This window comes from Sphaeramia orbicularis, chromosome 1 (assembly GCF_902148855.1).
Source record: "Sphaeramia orbicularis chromosome 1, fSphaOr1.1, whole genome shotgun sequence".
Lineage (NCBI taxonomy): Eukaryota > Metazoa > Chordata > Actinopteri > Kurtiformes > Apogonidae > Sphaeramia > Sphaeramia orbicularis.
Genome location: NC_043957.1, coordinates 58,020,536 through 58,031,171, shown reverse-complemented (window position 1 = coordinate 58,031,171; position 10,636 = coordinate 58,020,536).

Sequence of the window (10,636 nt, the reverse complement as noted above, 5' to 3'; positions counted from 1 at the left end):
TGATTTAGAGGGGGAACATGCAGGTTGGTCCACCACAGCGGTGTTGTCCCTCTGTCCTCAGTCCTCTGTCAGACAGTGGACATTGTGAACTGCAGCGTTGTCCTGTTTTTAAACCCAGTCCGTCCCACACAGACCAGGACCCTCAGTCATGACCCCTGACCCCTGAAACATCGGCACAGATCCAGCCTTAGCCGTTCAACACCCCTACACAACCTGAAGCTCCACTGGTCCACTGAAGGAAAAAGCACCCAGATCATGATGGCCACGCCCCCTCCACTGGGCTACGCCTACAAAACATCTCCAGTGGGATCTCTTTCTCATGTCAGTAACGTTGGAAGCATCAGGACTGTCAAGGTTCCATTTGTTCTCCTCAGAGAATAAAACTGTCTTCCGCCTTTCACTGTCCCATGTTTGATGTCTCTGTTCAGTCCAAACAGGCAGTTTTGTGGCGTTGAAGGAGACGAGGCCTTTGATGACAGTGTGAATACCTGACGCAAAATGACTTTGAATCCACAGTCTTGCACAGATTTTGTTTTTTAAAGGCTGTGGTCTTAAACTTTTGATCAGCTGATGAACAGACTATTTCAGTTCAATTGTTTTCAATAAATTGCATACTCAGATTTGTTTTTTAGTCTCACTCCCATTTCTTCTTTTTGCATTTTGAAACTCTACTTAGAACCTTCTTCAGATCCAACGGTGCAAAATATAAATTCATTCCGTTTTTCAACTGGTCTTAAAATTTTGATCAGGAGTGTATTTGGGTACTTTAGAGGTGCTGCTATGCTAATGTTAGGCAAGCCCTTTCTCACTTAATAGTTAGAATATGGAAATAGTGGATGTTACATGGATGCTTTAGCAATCAGCAGCAAAAAAATTAATGATTACATCATTTGACTAGTTTTTACCCCTCTGCTGAGAGGTATTGTAATCGTTTTGCCGTCCATCTGTCCGCCCGTCTGTCCATTCAACGACAGTCACATTATCTGTAGAATGCATTGACATATCTGCACCAAATTTATACTGTGGATGCATTTGGCATGGAGTAGAATATAATTGAAAGTAGGTGACCGTGACCTACTTTTTCAAGGTCAAATGTCCTTGTGCTGATATAATATCTGAGTACTTTCAAATATAAATATGAATGTGATAAGTTTTACACAAAGACAATCTAATCTAAATTATAGAGCAGGAACTTTCAACAGAATCTGACACTATATTTGGCCGAGGGGTATTAAAAGTGCGCAGCACGTTATGTTTCTTTCTACTGAGAAGTTTTCTGTCTTTTAAACAGTGAATATGTCTATGTAGGCTACACATTAATGTTTCAGTATTTTTGCATTTTTAAGTAGGCTTTTTAACTAACGGAGCATTTGATGACAAAGACATGAGCAGGGGTTCTCCTACCATTCTAAGCCTTTTTGTGCACCATCTAATTCAAAAAGTAAAATCAGTGTTTGACCACAGATGGAAATTAGCTTTTCTGCTAAATCTGGTGCATGCAATTTGTTCTTTGTAACTAATGCCAATACACACTGTCCTGTAACTAAATAAATAATACAAATAAAATGTGTATTGCATCACCTATTCCAGTTATTCCAAGTTTCTAAACATGAATATGAGTAGAAAATTATTTTTTAGTAGCCACGTAATCCATTTATTTGAAATTTTTTTTATTTTGAAATAAGTGTAACAAGTATAAGAACAAAGAGGAGGATGGGTAGGTGAATGTCAGTGACTTGAGCTCAGTGATGTGATAGTGTATCACTGCAAAGGTGTTAGTTTGATGCTGCCAAATGACTGGTACTTAAACCAGGAAGGTGTTTAGAGGTTGACTTTACCCTTTGTAACCTGTCATGTGTCCTGGGAATGCCACGTTCCAGACAGGTGCTGTTTTCTTTAAATGGAAATAAGCCTTCTGCTCGGGCGGGGATGAGGATACAGGAAGAGTAAATCTCCTTAGCACAGGCTTGTAGTGCAGGGCAAAAAGATAGCTATAAATAGAGGGCCAGTACCTACACCTGGGTCTACACATGTAGCTGAAGGGGACTGCAATGGTAGCAGAGCAGACACTTGCATGATTTGTGAGCTGCAGATTACCCTGCTCATTGTAGATAGGGAGCCCTAGTTCTGGAGCAGCCCTGGGTTTTTTAAACTAGGACAGCAACGCATAAGGTGGAGGTTCAATCACATGCAGATCACAATGTTTGTTCAGAGTTGCTTGATGTAATATGAGAAATATGGTCAGAAATATTTGAAGGTTTCAGTTAATGGATGTGAGAAGAAGATATTTCTGTGTACTGCAGGCTGTGTTCAGTGTGTTTGTGTATTTCTTTTTCCTTCTCGTAACTTCTCTCTGCAGTGACTATTTTGCAGACACTGCAGAGCAGACTTAATGGTGCGTCACAGCAATGCTGGCTCCTTTTATTGAAAACCAAGTGAAATCTCTCTCCTTTCACTTCCTCTACGTATAGAAGGTCTGTCGCCATTTCAGCGTAGTAGTGAAACAACATCCTGCATTTGTGGGAAACCATTATTAAGCATTTCTGCGGTGTAATTTTATCTAGAAAACACTCGGTGCAAACTGAATCTTGATGTCAAATCTTTTCAAAGTGTTTTTAAATATGCACATTCTGTAGAGTAGTTCCAAATTATATACATGTCACTACAGCTTATTGTGCCGTACCTTAACTGTTTTTATTCTTTGCAGTTCCTCTGTCAAAATATCTGAAATATTTGCCACCTAGCTTATAAATTACAGTTATAGCTTCTCACTTTACTCTTTTCAGGGATTATAGTTGACACTTTGCTTTGAGGAATTTAGTGTTCTGTCTTTATGAGACTCTGTTATGAGTCCTGTCACTTCTTTGAAATACCTATTTACTCTTCGAGGCTAAAAATCCAAGGCTCCACTTTCTTTCGTTAACATCTGTAAATGCATTCCTTTAGTCTAGATGAAATACAGTCTGTCTTAACTAGGCTCTGAGCAGCCACTGAACTCCTTGACAGGTGCTTTTGGTGTATTTCATTGCTGCATTGCTGAGGCACAAACTCGCTGTTGCGTAAGTCAGACGTGGCCCTTCAGCTGTTTTTGTTCCACAGCAGTTACTGTATCCTGATTTTGAGTGTGGTATTCTTGGTATGTGTTGATAGCCTCTTAACAAATTTGACACTTATTTTTTAAACTATCTAATAAATGTCTAATCTGTCAGCTTTACAATCTCTAAATTGAACCTAAAACCTCTTTTTATAGAGAAAAATCAACCCCCACTGCACATTATAATTTAGTTTTTGTAATTTGGGCATAAAGTGTTGTGAGACTGCAGCCATGAATAACTTTAGTACAAATAAACTCAACAAGACCAGACTTGACACTTAATTAAAGATACTGACGTGAAGCTTAACCAAGTGATGTATAGGAAAAATGTCTAATACAGAGTTTGTCACTTAAAAAAAAAACTGGTCCTGAAAAAATTGAGTAGATTAGGAGAGTGTGAAAGATATACCAGTGACTTTAGTGTAGTCAGCATAACCTTGAGACTTGTGTAGATCAAGTAAATGTCTCAATCACTAGACCGTCACAGTGGTTTTCTGTCTTTTTTCATTTTAGGAAGATAAGCTTTGTAAGGAAGTAAGACAGTACAACAGCAGCTTTTTTTTTTCATCCTCCACCATAGTGGTCCCTTGAGTTTGCTGCCATATCTCAATAACAGGAAGTAACGTTGATGCTGTTGTTGCTATTATCGCAGCAGTCCCCTCTCAGAGCCAGTAGCCCTTCCTCGGGGAGCCACAGAGGAATGTCAAAAAAACACAATACCCCTCTTGCTGTTGTTTCAGACCTGGGGGGACAGTTGCCTCCGGAACACATCTGCTGATAAAGAAGGATTTCAGTAGCTGCAGTAGCTTCTACTAACTGCATGCTGTTACAGTTGAGCTTGAAAGACAATGCCTAACTCTTAACTCCTGGATTACTTTGCATGCTCTAGAGAGAGGGTATTAAGTGAGGTAAAGCCTGTTGTATCCGAACCTGCTCCATGGAAACGTATGGGCCTGGAACTAATCCATGAGGACAAAGCGCTTTGGCCCTTGTTATGTCCCAACAGTTTTCTACAGGGGAAAAGAACAGGATGTGCCGTACGGGTGTAATACCAGCTGCACTTTGTTCACCAGGAAAATCACACACTTTGCATGCTAAATATTTACATATAGACCGACTGTTTAGTTTCAGAATTATCTTGATGTAGCTTAAACTGTTTTTGACAATAGTTAATAAAGCGTCACAGTGTCACAAAACAGGATAGATTGCCTATAGCGCTTTGTGGCTGAAGTGAAAGAATGAAATAAATTACTTTAAAGATGAGAAAACCCCCTGGATAACTAGAGATCTTATAAATACCAGTACAAGACAGACCAGGGCATGAAGTAAAATGGGCAGTGACCCCGACAATACCCCAAAATACAGTGGGTACGGAAAGTGTTCAGACCACTTAAATTTTTCACTTTGTTATATTGCAGTCATTTGCCAGAATCATTTAAGTTAATTTTTTCCCTTTGTAATGTGCACATAACACCCCGTTTTGACAGAAAAAACAGAATTGTAGACATTTTTGCAGATTTATTTAAAAAGGAAAAACTGAAATATTACATGGTCTCAAGTTTTCAGGCCTTTTGGTCAGTACTGAGTAGAAGCACGCTTTTGAGCTAATACAGCCATGAGTCGTCTTGCGAATGACGCAACAATTTTTCACACCTGGATTTGGGGATCCTTTGCCCTTCCTCCTTGCAGATCCTCTCCAGTTCTGTCAGGTTGGCTGCATTCATCTCCGTCATCCTGTCCCTGCAGTCGAAAACACCCCCACAGCATGATGCTGCTACCACCATGCTTCACTGTTGGAATTGAATTGGGCAGGTGATGAGCAGTGCCTGGTTTTCTCCACATACCACTTAGAATTAAGGCCAAAAGTTCAGTCTTTGTCTCATCAGACCACAGAATCTTATTTCACATTGTCTGGGAGTTCTTCATATGTTTTTTGGCCAACACTATGTGGGCTTTCTTGTGTCTTGCACTGAGGAGCAGAGGTTGTGCTAGACATTTTATTGTCCGTCATTTTGACGGACAGGGTCATAAAAATTCCGTCATAACATAGTATTATTCATCATTTCAAATTTTTTTTAATGATAATGAGATATATTTAGTAGTATTTAATGTTCAAAAACATCTCAATGATGCAGCAATTGTAGTTGCTGCTGGCTGATAAACCAACGTGATATCACGACTCACATAATTATATGCCACTTTTAATTGATGTGTTATCTGTAGACATTATAAGCTTTCCTTGTATATTCACACAGTGTCAAATCCCATGTACTGATGGGTTACGGTTTGGGTTATGTGAACCAGAGATCTGGGCACAAATTTACATGCCATCAAATAACACATGAAAGGTAGAAAATGCGTACATATAACACACCAAATGCCATCAGAACTGGTGTATTCCTTGCTTGTCCGTCATCCTTCACCGCATCAGTTCCTCTTTTTTCACCACGTTTATCAATGCCATCACATTTACTGCACTTTCAAAAATAAGTAAGGAGACTCGGCTGTCTTCACATTTTGCGCTAGCAAAGTAGCATCTAATTTTGGTTAAAGTCAGCAAAACAACGAGACAAGACTTGACACTGACTGATTAATATGCATACTCGCCATCGACTGAACAGGGGGTCTACTACAGGTGAACTAACGGTGAGTCATTTGACTGAAGTACCGCTGTTGTATTCAGCGTAGTGGTGAACAGTGGTGCTGTTGGGTTCTATACAGGTAGGATACTGTTATGGAATTTTTGATATTTTCGGTTAATGCGACCTCTGCTGAGGAGAGGCTTCTGTCGGGCCACTCTGCCATAAAGCCCCGATTGGAGGAGGGCTACGGTGATGGTTGACTTTCCACAACTTTCTCCCATCTTCCCATTGCATCTCTGGAGCTCAGCCACAGTGATCTTTGGGTTCTTCTTGACCTCTCTTACCAAGGGTCTTCTCCCCTGGTTGCTCAGTTCGGCTGGACGGCCAGCAGTAGGAAGAGTTCTGGTCATCCCAAAAATCTTGCTTTTATGGATTCTGGAGGCCACTGTGCTCATAGGAACCTTAAGTGCAGCAGAAATTCGTTTGTAACCATGGCCAGACCTGAGCCTCGCCACAATTCGGTCTCTGAGCTCTTGGGGCAGTTCCTTTGACCTCATGATTCTCATTTGCTCTGACATGGACTGTGAGCTGTAAGGTCTTCTATAGGCAGGTGTGGGCCTTTCCTAATCAAGTCCAATCATCAGTTTAATTAAACCCAGCTGGACTCCAATGAAGGTGTAGAACCATCTCAAGGATGATCAGAAAAAATGGACAGCACCTGAGTTAAATACGAGTGTCACAAAGGGTCTGAATATGTATGGCTATGTAATTTTTCAGTTTTTCGTTTTTAATAAATTGGCAAAAATGTTTACAATTCTGTTTTTTTCTGTCACAATGGGGTGCTGTGTGTACATTAATGAGGAAAAAAAATAACTTAAATGATTTTAGCAAATGGCTGCAATATAACAAAGTGAAAAATTTAAGGGGCTCTGAATACTTTCCATTCCCACTGTACTTGCTAATTCTTAGTCTTTTGCAGCATGAACTGGCTATCTTTCCTCAAGTGCTAGTTCTTCAGTGAAATGCACTGTCCAATTAAAAACTAGTTTCAGACTATTCTCTACTGGAATATGGATTTATGCCTTCATGACTGAATAAAACTAAATGAGCAGTCCAACTCATTTAGTTGTCAAGCAGCTATTTAGGTGGTTCCCTAAGGCCTGTAATAGTTGTACAGGGCCTTGCCATAAAATAAGTTCATGCAAGATAGAAGTGGGTGTCACACTGGTTTAGAGACATTTACAGGAAATATTTAAAAGGTCAAATCATGCAAAGTAGAAGTAAATAGTATGGAGCAGAGAAAAGCCAGTCATATCAGGCCTTCTCTCAAAAAATGTTGACCCTGTAAATCCATTATTCATTTCTCAAGTGAACTGTCTTCCACTTTATATGAAACGGGGGTAACTGTTGGACAAAAGATCTTATTCAAGGCAATAAATATGTACATAAATAAATCTGAATCACTGAACTCCAAATAATTAATCAGTAAATGTGGAATTGAACATCTAACAAAATGTAGGAGGGGGCAATTTTAATCTTCTGAGCAACTTTACTATGCGACACACACTTGGACTAATCACAGGTGTTTTCAGACAGGTAGAGGTTAAACACACGATGGACAGCTGTAATTACCGATGCTGTCAGGTCATCTCTCTGTCAACGCATTTTTAAGTGGAGAGCTACAAAAGCAAGGTGTGCGTTCTCAAATTCTGTTTTTTCCCTCCCCAATTTCAGTTCCTGCAGCTGAGATTTTTCCTATGTTTTCCACAGTTAAATACTTCAGGCTCCCTTTGCCGTTGGCCCCTCGTCTATGTGGGTCATCCCCAGCAGGTTTTCCAAGAGTTGGACCATCATATTATTATTTTGTTCCTGCCTGCTACCAAGCCAGTATTTCTAAACTTGGCTCATCCCACGTTCCCCCTTCCCTTTCTGTCTAGTCTGACTGAATGCAGATCAGTCCTGGCGGGGCAATGTCATGTCCCACCATGTCCTGACCCACTTATGGCCAGGTCTGGTAGAGGCTTTTGCAGCCCAATTTTCTGGGGCCGATGCATCCTGGGCTTAGTCTATTGTAATCCGTCTGTGAGCTGCTTGCTTGTCTATCCCTCATATCACTTAATAGTCTCACATCTAGAGGCATGTAGTTGCTCTGTCAAAGATTTGCCCCATGTGAGCTGGCTGGAACAGACAAACAGGGTCATTTGATTTTAACACAATCTCTTTGTCCTGGAAAAACAGCCCATTGACAAAAAGACAAAAGGGATGAAACCTGATTACTCTTCATTCATGCTAGTAATTCAGACAGGATTCCTCAAGAGACTTAACATTAAGGAGGACATTAATTACGCCCTCTTTGCGATATGTTTGCTTTATATTTGCTCTTGTGACGAGCTTTTCCTAAGGTTGCACCTGTCTGTTCTGATTCACTTTCCATCCAATCTTGTGAATGAATCTGTCAGAGCTTTGACTGCAATGTCTAATTCACTCACTCTGTTTACTGACGTTTGCCAAGAACCAATAAAGAGTTATAGCCTGCTTCAGGAAGGGGAGCTTATTGGTCAACGTGCTGCTTGAAACTCCATTTAAAAAAAAAAAAAAAAAAAAAAAGACTGTAGTGTAACCATGTGACTCAGGGAGCCTATGGGAATATTCTGGAGCTGATTTCATTCACTGATCATCAGGACACTCATTCACCCTCTTTCTTGCTGCAAGGTCAAGATGCTTGGCCAGCAGCACCCCTCCCCCACCCTACTTCGCTGTGCTAGACATAGATGAATGTGTACGCACATACTCTTACACAATGACCCTTAGCTCAAGCTCACTGAACACTGCAATCATGCTACAGTACGGCAACGGACTGTGAGTCACATTTATGCTGCAGCTGCAATGTTAAAGGGAACGTGCACAGTAAACTGCAGCCATTTACTTCTGTCTTGTCCTTGTGTACATCCTGACTTAAATATATAATGCATAGCTAGGTTTAATTATTGTTTTTGTTTTTTCAGAGCTTGGCACAGAAAAGTATTTAGGTAATCAGTGTCGTTCCTCAAATGCAAAACAGAACAGAAGTGGTGTTGACACGATCTGTCTGTGTACAGACTCGATCATGTGCTATGATGAACGGCAGTTGTGGTTTTCAGAACATCTTTTCCGTTGTGTGCTTTTTCATATAGATTTTAAACTGACCCCCCCACTGGATTTTCTCTGCTGTTGTTTCTCTTCTTCTAATCATTTCTTCTTTTCAGTATGAGGTTCAGGTATATTTAACAGAAGAACTGCAGATCACACAGTAAATGCTTTGGCAGCATCTTTCTTTCCTTTACAGCATGCGTAATGCTGCAGTTTCCTGGAACTCGTGGCTCATGAGAATTTTCTGACATTTGCTAGAGAACAGGCAGGGTGATGAGCAGAGCTGCTTATCAGTAGAGCTGCTTGTCATGATTAGGGTTTGGAGAGACTAGTATGCTGTGCTCACATTTTGATCTTTCTGACAGTTTGATGCTATTCTTCATGGTTTTTTTCAGTCATGCAAAATACTTTTGACTGAAGTAGAAATGTAATTTTCATTAAAAACTTTTAAAATCTTCTCTAAATAGATACAGAAATGAAGTTAGTGGGATATCACAAATCATTTAGATTCAGTTACATGGTTTACGCTTACATTTATAAATGTATTTATGCATTATAATGGCAGAAATCTATGTAATTCAGCAGTTCTTGTTCCCACTTAGATGACTTTTGATAGGCGACAGATGGCTGCTTTCCATTCCCTGGTAGACGCATACATCCAATCACGCATGCATAACCCAGTACTGACTGCAGTTTAGCATATGACACGCCTCACCAAATATTTAGGACCTTACATTTATATAAGGTCTGTACACATTTCATTGGTAGTCCAGGCTTTTCTGCCATTACAGAACCCAGTGCAGCAGTGAGCTCAGTGGGGGAAGAGAAGTGGGTGGTATGGCATGTACATGCACAAGGCTCTATTGTTGCATCTGTTCAATCAGCAACCCCCCGTCCCCCGTCTACACCTTGGTTGAAGACAATGTTGGATGTGAACAGAGCTATTATTGAATGCACCACCTACTCTAGAACGTCTTATTGATTTAATTCGTGTGAAGGCCCCTTTTTAAAAAATATGACATATTAATGGTGTCACATAATTCATATTGCTTTTTTTCCATCAGTAATAGCATCTGTTTCTACATACCAGCATGAATAGTATGGGTGTAGTGGTACAGAGGTTTCCTGGTTTGGTATTAGGGATGCAAATTATTGATTAATCCATTATTCATTAGTGGGTTGACCTTATTGATTGATTAACAATTAAATGATAAGCTGCGATGTTCCTGAGAACCTGAATTTCTCTTTTAATAGGGTCTATAAGAATAAAAGCTAAATATTGTTTATATACTTCATGAAAAATGCATGTCATATTCCTTAATGATTGATTGAACCATTGGATACAGAACAGACAATGACATTTATGGAATAGAACTAAAGAAATTCTGCAGAGAAATTCAATAAAATAAATGGATCTAAAGAGGGGTAGTTTAGAAGAAATGGGCATTTCTGACTTTGCATCACTACTTGACATGATGGAGTGAGATTTCAGTGGCGATGCCCCCACCCCACCCCACCCCACCCACTGTCGACACCACAAATCCCACCGTGGAAAAGGGCAATTAACCGACAATTAATAATTTAATTGAGCAAATTATTATCGACAATTAATTGATAGTCGATTAATTGTTTACATCCCTATTTGGTATATCCCTCAGTTGGCTAGCACCAGGGTTTGGTACTTATCCCTATCTATCAAGTACATCATATTGCTATTTACTTGAAACTAAATTAGAAATATCTTCTCAATTAACTTAAACCTAAGTTTCGTCCTTCCTTGCTGTGGTCTGATATCTTCTTCTAAATGCTATTGCTGATTCTTTTGGCAGTG